The sequence below is a fragment of the Varanus komodoensis genome, unplaced genomic scaffold (assembly GCF_004798865.1).
Source record: "Varanus komodoensis strain SLA01 unplaced genomic scaffold, ASM479886v1 scaffold8, whole genome shotgun sequence".
Lineage (NCBI taxonomy): Eukaryota > Metazoa > Chordata > Lepidosauria > Squamata > Varanidae > Varanus > Varanus komodoensis.
Genome location: NW_025336481.1, coordinates 19,266,176 through 19,282,568, shown reverse-complemented (window position 1 = coordinate 19,282,568; position 16,393 = coordinate 19,266,176). Strand labels below are relative to the sequence as shown.

Below are 16,393 nucleotides of genomic sequence, written 5' to 3'. Positions count from 1 at the left end.
TAAGGTACACTACTGACAAGGGGATTCTGGCTGACTGTAATTGGATGTTTAATAGTATTCAAGAACTTAGAAAAACTGCTGTATGTTGTCATGCCCTGGCACCATCATGTGTGCTATGGAAGAGAATGGGACTTCTGGAACTGGTTCTAATAGTTCAGTAATCCTTCCCACTCGATATAAAGTCAAGGATTTTAGTACCTGATTCCTATTAACTAGCCATTAACCTAACCACATAAGTTTTACAGAAAGTTATTTTTTTCATTCAAGTATATTACCAAAAAACATACTTATACCTGCTTCTTCTATAGAATTATTTTAAACTAATCCAGTATCTACAATAACTAGCACAATTTGTTTGCACTTTTTGTTCAACAAACCTTTTGATGTCATCACAAACCTTTCTGTAAAATATAATTTAGCTTGAGACCCTTGTGTGTTTTCTTTTTTTAATGGGGGACAATGTGAAAGGATGAGGTATTCACAATAATTGCATTTTTGTATATTGCCAACTAGGGATGTTTCTAATGATTCAGATAATGGAGATTTATTGACTCGCTGGCCACTTCTGCTGTGCTGGGGACAGTCCTTGCCAGCAAGCTATAAATTTTGGGTGAAAAAATTCTCTCTCCTGACATCTGTTGGAAGAATAGCATGCTTTTCGGTTCAGTTTCTGATTCCTTATTATTCTGTTCTTGCCAACATCTCATGGTATCTTAACCCATTCTGCTGTTTAAAGAAGAGAATTCCATAGTTGTGCTGATGCTAGAATGTCCTATTAAAGTTGGTGGGAACATAAGATCAAGCTTCAAATGATGAGAAGACAGATAGGTAATAGTTTCTGCAGTTTTTAGTTTGCAATAAAATCTGGAGGGATGAATGTTGAAATATAGGTCATCTAGAAAGAACATTTTCATGTGACAGTGTTGCTGCAAGTAGGAACTGCAGTGCTGCACAGAAAATATGCAACTTACAATTTTTTTACATCAGTGCTGTATTAAGATTGAACAAGGTGGTTTATGTCTCAGATAACTCTCTCAGATAACTCTTTCCAAATGATGGGTCACATAGCTATTGATTTAAGTGAATCTATGGAACTCCTCAATTGTCTTTGCAGAGTATGTGTAAAGCTACCTTGTGTTTCCCTGTGCAATTAACTTGATTTGAAATGGCTTTTTTCCCCAGTGTAAAACTACCTGTTTGGCTTTTTGTGAGTCATAGCCCAAGGGCCCTAATTTATGGATGGACAGTTTCAGCACTTCCAAATGCTGGACTGCAACTCACATCTCTCACCACTGGCTACCCAGCTTGGGCTGATGGGAGTTGCAGTCCAGCAATTCAGGGAGGGGCACAAGTTGCTAATCCTGTCTTAAATAGTGGGAAGAGTGAAAAGCTGAGGATTACCTTTCCATAGCTTCACACTAAGATGAAGTTAACAAAACATGTTTTTATCAGAGTTGCTACAGTGGGGGTGACTTTCCCCACTTTTCCCCATACACCTAGAAAACGTTGGACATTTTAATTAAGGACCTAAGTTTGCATCTATGACTTTGAAAGAAAGCTGATTGTTGGAAGAGGGTGGAAAACATTTATTTATAACATTTCTATGCTGCACCCATCGCAGAAGCCTCCGGGCGGCTCACAAGGAGAATAAATATAGAACAACATTAAAAATTCAGAGAATCTTGGCCATAATTTAAAACCAATAAAGAAAAACAACCAATTAATTAAAATAGCGTTTAAATAAAAAGGTTTTGGCCTGGCACCAAAAAACAAATAAGGATGGCGCCAGGCAGACCTCTCTGGGAAGCGCATTCCACAGGTGGGGTGCCACCGCAGAGAAGGCCCTCCTCCGGGTACTCACCCTCCTAATATCCTTCACAGAGGGCTCCCAGAGAAGGGCCTAGTCCACCAATCTCAGGGGGCGGGAGCGCATATATGGATGCAAGCACTCCTTTAGATAACCAGGTCCCAAGCCATTGAGGGCTTTATAGGTGATAGTACTTCCATCATAGCCAATGTGCATGAAAGGTACCTAAGGGCCCTCAAAGTTTGAGCAGAGTGGATTCTGGGATGTTAATGTAAAAAGGACAGGGCACAAAGCAAGCTTCTGTTGTGTGATTTTCGAGCTTGAACCTAGAAATATTCAAATTTTGCAACCTAAAGAAGGGGGAAATGGCCTTGTTGCAGAGGTAGGGGCTTGGTCAGATTTGAGGATACTTGGCAACCTCCCCAGTATGGCCCTCCTTTTGAAGTCAGCCATGAGCTTGATGTATTCCAGACGTTTCAGGCATTGCTTGTTGCAACGAGTATTTGGGAGAAAGATTAGCTGTTTGTGCATCTGCAACCCAGCCTACGTATGTTTTAAAAAGCAAGTCGCACTAGTTCAAATGATTTAAGGTAGAAGGCTTCCCTACGTTGCTGTGGTATCGCCTTTTTATAAATATTCCCGGCTGAATACCTGAGTATTGCTCCTGTGCTTTTGCGTTTTGTTCCACAGCCATGGTCCGTTTCCAGCAGCAGGTCCTATTTGAATTAAACGTAATATGGTACATCTAAAAGAAAAGTAAATGTAAGCGTGTCTAGCTTCAGTGACGTCCACCTCCCATCCCTGGGCGAGGCACGTTCTGCCCCGGTGCTGTTTCTTCATAGGAGCGCGCAGTAAGGAGGAGGCGCCTGCTTCACGCTTCTGAGCGCCTTTGAGTGTGAGCGCGCCCGCCTGCTCGTGCGCGCGCGCGCACGCACGCACATATGAGCCCGCGCGCGCACGCCCTCCCATCCTTCCCACCCTGCCCGGCTGCCGCCTCGCGCTCCTCCCTTTTGCGCGCGCTGTCCCGCCGCCGTCCCATTGGCTGAGGCAGTCAGATGACCCTGTGTTATTTCCTGTGTGTGCGAGGGGAGAATGGAGAGAGAAACCTTCGAACCACCGCCGCGGAGCCGCCCCCGGCCCGAAGCGGATCCCTGCCACCACACGCGCCTCTGAGAGACCTCACCCGCTCTGTGCTCCCCCGCCGGGGGGCGGGGAGGAGAACGAGGTTTAGGTAATGACTTCCATGCGTTTAAAGCCCCATTGCGGGCCTCGATGGAAGGGGCGGGGCGCGACTCTGAGGCGGGGTGGGAGAAGGAGACGGGTGCCAGGCGGCCCGTGGCCGCAGCATCCGTGCCCCTCCCCCAGCCTGGCTGTGGTGGATGCTGAAAATACAAATGCGCGCTGCCACGGGGCAGGAGAACCCAGGGGTGGGTCGGAGTTGGAGGAGACAGCGCTCTGGATTGGCTAAACCAGTTGGCCGTTCAGATGTACTTTTTAAATCCTTAGATTCTTTGTCACGCTTGGTTTCTTAGGTATGTACATCTGATATAAAAGAGGGTTGTCAGGAAGCATGATGGAAGTGGCCAAGGGAGGGATGGTGTGAAGGAAATAGTTCATTGTTGGAACACCTGGTCACACTTCTTCCTTTGCTGATGAGATTGTTTCCTCAAGTCGAAGGAACTGAGGATTCCTCGAGTAGTGGGAAAGGTATCTTACACTGATTGGAATTAAGTTGCTGCATGTTTCTCTGTGTGAAGTGGAACTGGGACTGCAAAGTGTAGAGCTAAGCCCACCACTGACAGTGCGTGTATCAGGATTTCTTTCAGCTTACTGTTATAGGAACCTTGTGTATTTATACTGAAGTTTCATTGAAAAAAATCTCAGTTTTTTATTCTTAGGATGTAAACTAATCTGAACTTCATCTGTTCTCCTTTTTCCTTGCATGATGAATTAGACTGATAGGGCTGCCTGTCCCATGTCACTTCGCTAGCCAGGAAGGCCCAGGCTAAGGGGGAAAGAACAGCCTCAAACAATCTCTAAAGTCTAAGGCTTGCATGCATCCTATGCAGGGAGGGAGGAGCAGAAGTGAGCTTTTTTCTGCCTCTAGTCAAAATGTTTCAGAGGAGGGTGGGTAGGGATTAGTGAAGATAACTCATATCCTGGTCTCACCAATCTGCTCTCTGTGCTCATTGGCCCTTTTATCCCCTTCTAAGGTTGCTTTCCTGATCTCAGGGTAATTAGCACAGTTCTTTCCATGCACTCTGTGAGTGGGAGGAGGGTCAATGTTCTGATGGAGGGCTGTCCCTGACCTTGAATTTGGGGAACTGAAATATACTGTGACCCCATTAAACACTGTTTAGGGGCTATAGGATTGCCTTGTACATCTAGTAAACAATTTTGGAATAAAAAGTTATTTACTACATGTATATGAACAGAATTAAATTGCATAAATACAGTTGTATGACACATGTAAATGTTTTAACTATTGTGTGTTCTACAGAAATACATTATCAGGAGAATCAACTGAAATCACTTGAGGATTTTTTTGGGTTTTTTGTGGTGGTGTCATTTACTGTGAGACCTGCATCACTAATATCTGGTGATGTAGTCAGATATTAGAATGTTTAAAACTTGTTTCCTATGAAAGTGATAATAGTGCCGCTTGGAAGACTTGCATAATCCTTTTTCAGTAAGTGGTGTTTAATAGAGTGGACTTGTGAAACAGAAATAAGAATTCACTGTTCATTTTTAATGTATATCAATAGTAGCCATTATCATGAATAGTTGTGAATGGCAATATAGTGCTTGTATATTGTGTGCTTCTTCCACAACATAATATTTTAAAATGGGGAGGAAGAAAACAATGTACTATTTAGTTATTAGGCCTCAGTTTTAGATGATGGGTTTTGTTTTGTTCAGTTTTTTAGAATTTCTGGGGTGTTTTTAACCAGTGTAGTGGATAGTACCGGAAATGTGTAGGGGCATCTAGGTTCCTGTCTTGCCCAGTCATGAGGCAACTTTGGGGTGATCTTTTTCCTACCCTATAGGGTGACTATTAGGATGACTACATTACATGTCATTCTGAGTTCCTTGATAGAGGACAATATATGAATGTGAAATCTATACATTTTCTTTCTAGCCATGCCATGTGTTTTCATAGATCTGGCTCCAGTTACCTCTACTGCCTTCCACTGCCAATGGAGATTCTGGGAGTTTCTGAGAGGTACAGAAGAAATCAGTTTTTCTGGGTGTTGGAGTGCTTTGCTAATTCATACTGTAGTGATGATCTGTGACAACAATTTTAATACCTATTTACTGCTACAGAATTAGGACACAGAAGTTCTGGGTTCTAGCCACCACTCAGTCATGGAGCTAACTGGGTGACGTTGGGCCAGTCACAGACTCTTAGCCCAGCCTACCTCAGAGGGTTGTTATGAGGAAAAGATTGAGAGGAGGAAGAAGAGAATCATGTAAGCCACCTTGAGTTCCTTGAAAGAAAAAAAAGATGGGATTTAAATAAATGTTGTAAATACTTGTTTTCATTTTTAGAGATTCATATTTGCTGGTCATCAAAACTAATAGTTTCATTGGCATTTCACGATATCTGGATCTACTGCAGAAGTGCTATTTAGAGCCACTTTCACTGACTGCTTTATTTTTAGTGTGGTGGCTAGTGTAGTGACAGAACCTAATTTTGGGGCAATCCTATTCTGCCAATAGTAGTCCAGGTGTTGAGTTTCCACATGGCCTGAACCTTATACATAACGTTGATCCCATTTGGAAGTAAGGGTTTCACCAGCGTAAACAACAAATGTGTGTGCTTTCTGGGAAATATTCATACCTGGTTGTTCTTAAAATTCAGGAAAGCAGATCAGTACATTTGTATATGAAATTCACATCACATTCCATTGTGTCTTGAAGTAGATTTTTTTTAACCAAGGGCATTATATGCAGAACTCATAGGGGAAATAACAGTGTAGGAAACATTTCAAATTTTGAAAACGTTCTTCCAGATCAAATTTTAAATTACATTACACTGCAGCTCAGTTTTGGTAGGACAATAAAATTTCTTCCAAAGCTGCATCCAGGTCACCACTTTCCATATCTGCTATAGATGCAGAATTACAGGGGAAGGCAACACCATGGATCAGTTTACCCAGGAATCTGTGAACTAGGTTCTGCAGATAGAGATGCCTTCCAGTAGATCTGTTAATTATGAGATTTTGATAGTTTACTGTAGCTATGGAGAGCTCTGTTCTGGCCTAATTAATACTATTGCTGGTGTCAAAGCTGTAGTAGTCCTTCAGACTGCAGAGGAAGTATAGTGGTTAGGAAGTGTTTGCTGAGAGGGCCAGACTGAGCCCTGACTAGCTGTAGCAACTGTTAGAAGACATAGTATCTACATCTAACTGGAAGTTTTTATATCATAACAAGCAAGATTAATATTCCTTGTTTTACTTACAGTGTGGAAATGAACTAAAGTTTAGCATTTGATCAGTTATTTTTTTAAACCTGAAGGTCGTAGGTTCCCAACATAGTGCCCTTGGGTGTCGAAGGCACCTCCATTGGCATCCTCAAAGTGATTCCCAATGCAGTTCCTGTATGCTGCTCCCCAGGATTCTTATTTTTATTCTTTTTATATACGTACCTGAATTTGTATGACATTCATACAACAGTTTATATACAACTAGTTAGGCTGTAATAACAGTTGGTGAAATATCTAGATAAGTTTCCATTTAAAGTTGGAGTCTGTATGCTACCCATTCATATACTGAAAGTGTCACAATGTTCTGAAGCCATTCCATTATAAGGAGGTGATTGTGTTATCCTTCTAGTTGTGCAGTATCAGTCTTTTCATGACCAAATTCATATAGTTCATTTCCCCTTTCATTTGTTAAGCAGATACTAATTGAAAGTGTGTGTATGTATAAATATTAAAGACTGTTCCAGTACAACACGGTGTGGAAGAAGCAATTGATGACTATTGTGAGAACATGTTTCAAGGAAGCATGAGCTGTTTTAGGAGGTCCTGTATTTAAAAAGACATTGCAATGTCCAATAGACATGAAACAAAAGTTACATTTATGAATCTTACCCTGCGTCGTATTCAGCAACAGGTAGATGTCAAAATGGCAAGCCCCTGATAAGTCAATAGTAGTGCTGCCCATAGCAGTTTCTCAAATTCCCAGATGTATCCACTGGTCCAAAAAGACTGGGAACCCTGCTGTAGGTAATCACAAAACTGGCAGCTGATCACCATAGCGAGTAGTCATGGTTTTTCCAATGTGGCTGCAGCTGTCTTGTGTTGAACTGTTGGATGGATGGTGCCTTGCTTGTGTCTGGTGCAGCAGTTCATAATTGCTAAAATGCAAATTATAATGTTTTGAGAATGTAAAAAATACACTACACAGATCCTGTCAGTGAGTAGTGAAAGGCTTATTTCTGCTGTACTTTTTTTTTTAACTGCTTTGTATGTGTTGGTTGTGCCTCTGTTAAGATTGATAATATGACTACTGTCAACCTGGTATATAGTTGTGGGTCAGTTTGCACTATTTTTATATGCAGTGCAGACCTTCCTCCACCCCTGAGTGCTCTGCACATTTTTGCTTTTTTTTTTTTTTTTTTTAGCTTTAATCCTACTGTGGTAGCTGTGTATTTTGTGTTGTTGTTTTTTTAAAGGAAATTTGAAGAATTTTAAGTGATCAGTGAAGTTGAGACACAGTTTCTCATTGTTTTAATTAAATGAGAACTTGAGGATTGGGGGCTACAAATTATAAAGTGATTTGTAAAGTGAATTAACTGTTCTATGCTGCTATGCATACATGTTCATAAAAGTGGTGCCTATGTACTGACTGTAACTGATCAGTGTTTGCATGTTCCTGAAGGACTCACAAGTTCCATGCACTTTAGCAAATCTGTAGAAACAATTCCTACCATTTATTTCAACTGAATAATTTTATAGAATACACTTATGGATTATTCACTATGTTCTCTCAATGATGCCTAGATGTAGTGAGATCTGAGAATTGATACAAAGGGGAAAACATGAAATGTGTCCAATCACTTCTTTCATGTTGATGCAGTTTTGATGCAATTTAATCAATGTGCTTTAAATCTTTTCAGTTTTTGAAAATCATAGCTGTGATAATGCAGTTTCACATTCATTTCATTTATAAATCAGGATTCCCCATCAGGGTAGAAAAGTTAGACTGTGTGTATGCTTTGAGTCTTTGGGCAAATGTCTTCCTCCTGTTTTAACAGCTGCAGAGTAACTCAGATAACTTTTTCAATGGATTTTCCTTCACAGCATACTCAAGTTACGGTCTTACTCCCCAACTGTCCATTATTTAGTGCAAGAGCGATCAACCTGTGACCTTTCAGATGTTGTTGGACTTCAGTTCTCATTGTCTGAGCCAATTTGCCAGTGGTGAGGAATGATGGGAGTTGTTATCTAACAACATGGTGTCACAGATTTCTCAGCCCAGGTTTAGAATCGGTACAATACAGCATATTGCACTGATGAGGAAAATATGTCTAAATTCATCCAACAAATGTTTGTAACTAATCTTCTGGTTTCAGTTTTATTTGGTAACAGTCCTGCCACTCTTTTGACCATGGAGCTCCAGGCAATTTGTGCTAAACACTTCTGTTCATTCTTGGTTCCTCTGAGATCTGTGGATATTGAGGAAAATCTTGGTGGGTGTTCCAGTGGCTTCAGGGCCCAGTGCTGATCCTAGGATATTGTTTGTTCCCTTGTGGCTTTAAAAATTTCTTTCAGTCTTGAACATGACAGTAAGTGTGTGTTTGTGTGTGTGCAAGATATTTTTTTAGTTATTCTCATTGTCTTTCCAGGCAATAAATAAGAGTACAAAATTGCAGTGTTCACAAATAAAAGGCATCATTTTATTAGCCATTTTTCATTATCTTGAAATTCTTCCCTGGTTTGCCTGATATCCACTGCATTTGCCTATGGTGATAGGGGGACAATGGTAAGGGCATTGTTCGTCACTCAAACTACACAAAAGTAGCCAGGATAGAGTCTGTAATGTCCCTTTACATATGTCTGTATACTCATTTTCAGATGCCTAGTTTTCCAAATAAAAAGATTCTCAATTTTAACTCAGAATTTACCTGTAGACTTAAAAGGATTACTTTTTATTATGTACGTAGGAAGTTGATAACTGGTCAGGTTATTTGTCCATCTGGCTCAATATGGTCTATGCAAGAGGTAGGCAGCCTGGTACCCACCAGAAATGTTAATGCTAGCATTCCCACCACCCCAAGTCAGCATGGCTGATTGTCACGAGTGATGGGATAGGTAGTCTGATAACATCTGGTGGCCACCAAGTTGCTTAACCCTGCTTTAGGATCATGAGGGGAGATTTTTCAGCTCATCTTATCTATGGATTGAACCTGGAACCTTCTGCAGGTAAAATACTATGGTATTAAACTTTTATCCCTTTCCCAAGTAATACTCCTAGATGTTGAAGTATGCAAACTAGTATGTTTAAATGGTTCTTTCCTGATACTGTCCTGCTGAACTAGTATGACAAAAGGCTATTAGCCTCCTCTTGAATATGCTAGTTAATAGGGAGTTCATCTGTCATGGGGAGCATTTGGTCCCAGTTGCTTCAGTAATTGGTGCAGTTCCAGAAAGGCTCTCATGCTTTTTTAACACATGTAAGTAATTTTAGTATGTCCGCAAGGAGGTCATGCTTTTATCTACTGGTTTTAGTATTTTCCAAGTGTGCTTCCATCACTTCTTTGTTCCAGTGTTTCTCTGTAACAAATGACAGTGCGCATGCTCTCTCTCTCTTTCAGGTTTTTTTGTCATAAGCACACATTTTTATTTATTTATTTATTAAAACATTTCTATGTCACCCGATTTGCCAAAGCCTCGGGGCGGCTCACAACATAAAGTTAAAATACAAAAAATAACAATATAAAATACCTGGAAGCAAACCTGGAAAAAGATGCATGTGTAAGATTATGTTTATTCTGCAAGATTTTTCCTGAAAAAGAGATGCATGTGTAAGATTATGTTTATTCTGCAAGATTTTTCCATTGTCATCTTAAACATGAAAGAGTTGACAGCAGAAAGTACATATTATAATTTCACTCAGATACCCATAGTTCTGTTCAAATAGCTGTGTAAACTCTCATTTTAATGAGGAAACATTATTGGAGCAAGCAGCCTGAGGAAAAACGTTATATAATTTGGATACTATATTGTGAACATTGGTCTAGAGAAAGGAATTATTAACTTGTTTTATAATATATGAGCATTGTTGGTGAGTTTTGAGTTGTTAGGAATGCTTGGCAAATAACATAGAACTGTACATAATTCTGTCAAATCTGGAAGACTAGCCAACAAAGACAGTTGTATTGAATTGACAGTAAAAATCCCAGATATGCCTACAAAATGATTCAAGATTGTGTTCTGTTACTTTATATGCTATTGTTGATGGCATGCTGAAATAAGTTGAACCACCAAACAATATTAAAAACAAATTTCCATAAAATATTCTGAACTTGGAATAACTTGCCATGCTTACTGCTACAGTACTGTGTGGAATAATTTCTCACTTCACTGGAAACAGGTGGCATATAAAATAGCTCTACTTCAGTGAAGAATCAGTATATGAAGGTAAAGTACATATACTTACTAATTGTTGATTGGTGAATTATATATTTTTCTATTCAGTAGGCAAAGTATTGCACAATATCAAACAATAGTGCAAGCCTCAACAAAGCTGAAACTACTATGTCTGGTCTGACCTGAGTCTCCACCAATATTGCCTCTAAAACAGGCTGAAGCCAGAGCACTAACTTCTCTACCAACCTTCAATAAGAGGGAAAAATGTATACCAGAAGGAGCTCCTCCTCTTATATGTCCAGGAAAAGGTTAAGACTCTAAACATAACTAGCAGCTTGAATTTGTCCTGGAAGCTAACTGGCACTAGTGTAGGGGAGTGAATGCAATAAACTTCTGGTGTGTTACAACATTCATTACTAGCTCTGGCTCCAAAGAGATACAGTCCTGTCCCATGAGAATTATAGTATTCAAAATGGGAAGCATCAGAGCAGGAATAATAGTAGCAAGGTTTAAGACGGAGAGGTTGCAGCTGGCTTCCGCTCCAAGGATACTTGGTGAAATAAGTCACTGACTGGTTTTGCATGACATGGCAAGTTATTGTGGGTAACCATGGTGGGGCATCATGTGAACCCAGACCACTTTCTGCAGGTGGTTTATTTTCAGACAACAAGCCACTCTGACAACCCACAGATGCTTCTAAAGCAGGGGTCTCAAACTCAACTTACCTGGGGGCCGCTGGAAGTAGAGTCTGGGTGAGGCTGGGCCGCATCAAGGATTCCACCACCGTGCTGGTGGTGGGCCGCTCATTCCGCAGCCGGCCTGGGCGCTGCCGGCGCTTTGAAGGCCGCAGGGCCCCTCCCCCGTGCCCCGCCCGTCCCGTCCCGGCAATTGGCCCGCGGGCCGCGAGTTTGAGACCCCTGTTCTAAAGGTTGCTTAACCCACAGTAAATTGTATCATTCAAGCCCATGAAACTGATTCCATCATTGGTTTGGGGGAGCAACTATTGAACTACTCAGGCAAAGAAGCAAAAGTTTATCATTCTTCATGATTTTGCCTGTATTACCACTAGTGACATCCCCTCCAGTGCAGCGCTTTGAAGCAACCTTCACTGATTCACCACCTTTTAAACCCTTTTTTCAACCCCATTCCAACAAATGGTATTATGGTTTTTTAGAATTCGTCGTTCTTTCAGAGGTGTGTAAGTGCCTACTGATGGTTGTCCAATATACAAGGGGGACCCGAGAAAGCAGGAATTTATATATAAAAAATGATGTATTTTTGCATGTTCAGACTTCAATCACCCTCAAAGTACTCTCTGTTTGATACAATACACCTATTGAGACATTTTTTGCACTACTCAAAAACAGGTTCTGAACTTGTTGATGATGCCTTTTAGTGATTCTGCCATTTTTTGTTTCACCTCTTCCACATTGGCAAAATGTTTCCCTTTGAGGGCTTTTTTCATCCAGGGAAACAAAAATAAGTTGCATGGGACAAGATCAGGTGAAAAGGGAGGGTGGGGCACAAGGGTCATACCATTTTTGGTCAAAAACTGCTGAACAAAATTTCACCGCTGCACTTTGTAAATCAGCCATCATGAAATAGGCAAACGCATTGAGAAAGACTCAAAACCCTCCCCTCACTGAAGTCGAATGCAGCCCCTCATAACAACCCAGCTGGGTACACTGATGCAGATGGGTTTCTAGAACACTTATCTAGCAGGGGAAGCCTTTACTACAAGGGACCCATCCTCCAGAAGAGAAATCCTTTTTTTTGGTTCTCCCTTAAGTTTCCTTGTAAGTTTCAACTGTCAAAGGGAATAAAGTGCATTTGGTAAGATACATTGAAATTGGCATAGCAAGGCAAGACTCCATATAGGCCAGTGATGGCAAACCTTTTAGAGACCAAGTGCCCAAACTGCAACCCAAAAACCACTTATTTATCATGAAGTGCCTATACATATATCCTTGGCAGCACACTGACCAGCCATGTGAAAGCTCGAACAAGTTGCGGCTAATGAGTCTCGGCTCGTGACGTCATTGCCTGACGCTGCTACTCCTTTCTGAGCATGTGCGTGGCCCCTATAAGTGTTGATATCCAATGCTCGGCTGCTGGGGCAATGCTGGGGTGACTTGGCTCACATGCCAACAGAGAGGGTTCTGTGTGCCTGTGGTGGGATGCGTGCCATAGGTTCGCCACAACTGATACAGGCTAATCTTCAGATGGTTGTTGAACTGTCAATTAAAACTTACCATTATAAGGGGAAATAGGTGCACCAAACGAGAGTGGTTACCAGATCTTCTCTGTAGTAATGTAATTCTTTAGATTTCAAATGTTAGCCTGATAGTTCTCAGTGCTATCCACATTTTTTGACTTCCACTGTCAGCAGTTTCCATAGAAAGGAGAAATTGTTAACTCTCCCACTTTTGTGGTTTCCTGACAGTACTTTAAGAACACAAACGTGATACGGTGGTTGATTGGAATGGAGTGACTGGAACCACTTCTGTCAGGGGTTGTAAGTCCTGCTGGTGTTCCATTTGCTGCATTGTGTTCTGCCTCCTCTAAAGGTCATTAGAAAATGTCTTTTAAATTAATCACAGCAGTATGTGCTCCAAAAGGAGGAGAAAGTTGTAAGCTGCTTTGAGTTTCTTGCAAGGAAAAAAGTGGGACATAAATAAAAGTGTGGGTTGTTTCATAAACTGCTCACTTACCATGGCTTGTTTGTAGGGTGGCTCAGCATGTTGTGACAGCCTGTATGAATGCAGATTATGAGAATATATGGATACATTTTAACAGTACACCAAAATCGTGTCCTTAAGAAGAGGAATTGGTCCACAGAGTGAGCTTGTTTATACAGTGTTGAGTATGTGTGGGGGGGGGGGGGAGTGCACAACTATCAGCTACAGTTGATCGTACTAAAGAATGCAGTGCACTCTGGTTAAGGAAAAAATGCTCAGATTGTGAAAAACTACATCAAAGCCAATCATCTGTTGAACTGTTTTAACAGAATCTTTCTCTGTGGTTCATCTGTATCTTGTACAGTAAACAGAACACTGGTAATATTAAACAAGTGTCTTGTGTATTCTTGGCACTAAAACACACTTTTTTGGAACTAATCCTAAATGTTCAAACTGTATTCATTAATGCATTTACACAAAAGATAGAGTACTATCCATAGATGCTAGGATATATTAAATTAGGGATATCTGTAGTGCAAATAATTAAACAAATCTAGTTGTTTATAAATTTGTTTGGATGCTAGCAAATTCTATTCTCATTGGAAAAAGCAAGGACTGTATGTGAAGGGATTCTCATATATAAGCAATTATATGAAATGATACAGCTGTTGCTTTACTCACTCCTTTCCTTTTCATCAAGGTCAGGATTAAGAAATCAGGACTATCAGTAGGCCAGTTCTATTGACATTCTGCTAGTATAAACTAACACTTGCTGAATAGCAATAGCACTACCTCATGGATGCTTTCTATTTTCAATAGTGAGACCTCTGTGGGCTACCTAGTACAAGACTAACATCTTCCTCAACTTTAAAAGAACTTTAAAGAAAACTTTAAAAGGAAAATGAAAGGGAAAAAAATCTGCTGTATTTCTAAAACTTCTAAATCTTGGACTAGCTGCTCAAGTGCAGTTTACCTACACCTATGCATTTGGCCTGAGAAGTTTTAGAGGATACAACTGGGGATTTTGTTTTATGTTATCTATATTTCCTTTAAAGATATATGCTTACAAAAGTGTGCATGCAGAATGCAAAATCTTACTGGATTTAGAAGCATAGTATGTTTTCAAAAAGTCACACTTTTGGGGGAAAGTTGATAAATCTTTAACATGCTATATTTTTGTAATTGATACAGTGATTTGCTACTATATAATATATGAAGAAGATACAAGTAACAGCTTATGGTTTGAACACTCAGTGTTGCAAATGATCATTCTAAATCAAGAGTAGTTAACTTACAGGTCTTTAGATATTTTTGGCCTATAAGTTGTCAATCTCTTTTCCAGATCTGCTGTTCACATGATTATTAAACCAGCAATAAGATACCAGAAGCCCTCTAGATGTTTTACACAACTCCTGTAAGCTCCAGCCATTACATTTATATCCTGCCTTTATGCTCTCTTGTAATAAAAAGAATATGGCTTACATAATGCTCTCTATTTTCATAATTATCCTGTGAGACAGAGTGACTGTTCTAGAGCTGAATATATTTGCAATGTGAGCTGTATGGCTGAGTGTGGACTAGAACTTGAATCTTTTGAGTCCAATTTAAGTGTCTTAATCAGTTTATCACACTGATATAATTGTGTTCACTTTGGACAGAAAGTGTGATTGCCTGAATGTTCAACTGAATTCCTCTTCTGAATCAGCATGTTTGCAAATAGTATTTTTGTGTGTTTGCAATGATGTGTAATTAGTAGCTGGAACTCTGTTAGTGTTCTTGGACCGTTATTGGCTTTAACAATGCATCAGATGGTTTATTGTATGTGTACTTCATGGGGGTAAACCCAAGTGTGTGTGAGAAAGACATAGCAAAAAGCCCACTCTTCCAGACTTTGCTTTACATAGTTTCATGTAACTATTTTTGAGTAAATGGCCTTTTCACATACTAGCTGGAAGGGTACAGACATTTCTCACAGTATCTGCTTAAATGCTGAAGAATGTACAAGAGCCTACTAGTTGATTTGTATATAACAGCAAATCCTACATTAATTAACCTATAACTTGTTAGACACAAACAAGCTGCAAACAACCCAGAGTATCTGGGTTCAGACATAATGAGAGCAACTTAGGATCAGTGTAATCATAGATTGTAAAACAAAAGAAGTGAATGTGCCAGAGGCAGTGTGCTTGCTTATACTAGACAAATTACTAGTGAAGTTGTTTCATGCGTACTGGCTAAGTTTGGTGTAGTGGCGGGACTGTGGCCAGGATGACTTTGCTTCAGATACTCAGCCATAACACTTAATTGGGTGACTGTGGCCTAGTGACTCTTTCAATCTCACCTATCTTATAGGCTTAATGTGAGAAGAAATGAAGGAAATAAGCAGAATAAATGAAAATAGTTGCAGAGGGTTCCAAGATGGGTCATGTACATTTCAGGAGAGAAAAACATATTGCTTCGGGCTTGAATTTACCTCTGTCAAAGAACTGCTTCAGTGGTTATTTGATCATACAGCAAAACTATGCACAAAATATTCTGGTAATAAACTGTTCTGTCTTCCACATGTTAGGGTAATAAACCAGTGGTATAGTGGTGAATTTAGAATGGGGGGGGGGTCCCTTCATGTTAGTCAGAGCCACACCTGAAAGCCTTGCCCCTATCAAAGCCATACACACTGAAGTCACACCTATTTCCAAGATTATGCAGCCTGTGGTTATACAATAAAAATGAGGTTTACTGCTCTCTTTGAATTTCTGTTCAGTAATGAAGGCAAGATGTTTCCTCTCAAAAAATACTCTCAACAGCTTCTACAGTTATTTCTTATCTTATTATGAATAAATAGTTTTAAAAATTAAATTCAAACTGTACTCTCCAGTCAGACCCAGAATAATTTATGTGTAATTAGTAAAGCAGTTCTTGTCCACAGGCTTACTATTTAAAAGCATGACAAACAAGGGGAAAGGGACAGGGAGAGAAGAGGAAAAAAGGAAACTTGGGCACAAATTACGCACACTTACAGAAACATAGGAAGTTATAGTCTCTTAAGAGCAGCAGTCTGGATTGACAGACATTGTTTGGTTTATTTTAATTTTCTGTGGCCCCTGCAACCACTGACCTTGTGTGTACATCTGTGTGGGAGATCCTGCATGAGTCCGGAGTCCATAAAGGGTTCCTGTCTCTTAAAATACCCAATAACATTTGTGCTCTCATTGGAGCCATACTGAATTACCAAACTGAAATAAAAGGAACTTCTGACTATCAGAAGACATGGCTAATTTTCCCCATTGATTCCACTGAATATACTCATTACTA

At 40.2% G+C, this 16,393-nt stretch overlaps 1 protein-coding gene across 15 annotated transcripts in view; it reads left to right on the top strand.

Annotated features, from left to right (window-relative positions):
- Positions 1-16,393, top strand: part of TCF20 (transcription factor 20) — a 105,081-nt gene that overhangs the window by 36,908 nt on the left and 51,780 nt on the right. For 8 of the 15 annotated variants that reach the window (XM_044454797.1, XM_044454798.1, XM_044454796.1 and 5 more), the window contains one exon: positions 14,424-14,495. The exons of 3 other annotated variants lie outside the window; for them this stretch is intronic. The gene's annotated coding sequence lies outside the window, so the exon portion shown is untranslated. Of the gene's footprint in view, positions 1-2,887; positions 3,039-4,946; positions 5,031-14,423; positions 14,496-16,393 lie in introns of those variants that run through there. 4 more of the 15 variants (XM_044454794.1, XM_044454793.1, XM_044454791.1 and 1 more) reach the window with 4 other exon arrangements.